Source organism: Galeopterus variegatus, unplaced genomic scaffold (genome assembly GCF_000696425.1).
Source record: "Galeopterus variegatus unplaced genomic scaffold, G_variegatus-3.0.2 Scaffold3155, whole genome shotgun sequence".
Lineage (NCBI taxonomy): Eukaryota > Metazoa > Chordata > Mammalia > Dermoptera > Cynocephalidae > Galeopterus > Galeopterus variegatus.
Window position 1 is genome coordinate 16,294 of NW_007729266.1, and position 793 is coordinate 17,086.

Genomic DNA, 793 nt, shown 5'->3' on the forward strand with positions numbered 1-793 from the left:
ATGCCTATGTATATAAAACCAGAAGGAATGCTAGAAGTTATTTCAATGGTACAGGCTCTTACTATCCCATTTTAGAGAAAAAGAAACTGAAACTCAGATAAGGACAGAAATCGACTTGCCCAAGCCCTCCCAGCAGAGGTGGAATGAGAGCCCAGGTTTCTGGTCTCCCAGCTTGGAGCCACACCTCTGGGCAGGATTGCTGAGCTGATAGAACTTCACCAGTCTGAAACTTGAGAGCACTTGGAGGCCTGACAGTTCCCTAGGGAGCAAGACTTGAACTGATCAGGGAGGCCAGGTAGGGCTAGGGAAGGTGCCCTGGAAACAGCCTCCCCAACCAGCCTTGGTCTAAGGACTCAAGATGTGAGCCCTCTGTGCAAGTAGGCATTGCTTTGATTCCCAAAGATTTTCATCTTATTAGACGCTTTCTCTAGTGCTGTGATTCTCAATGCTAGCTACACATTGGAATTCACCTGGGGAGCTTTAAACAATCTCCATCCTAGGCTGCACCCCAGGGTGGGACCCAGGTATCAGCATTTTTAAAAGTCCCCCAGGGGATTCCAATGTTCAACCACAGTTCTGATAACCAAAGAAAATCTGCTCTGACCAGGTCAGCTACAGTACAGTGCCTTGGGAGATCTGGGATAAGTCAGTAGTCACGCTCACCTGACCTGGAAAACGTTATCATAACAACATTTTTACTTAGAAGCAGACATAATGGCACCAGAAAGTGATAAAATAGCCTAGAATCCTTCTTCTAACCCTTACCTTGGATCCCTGCATGTAGGATATGACC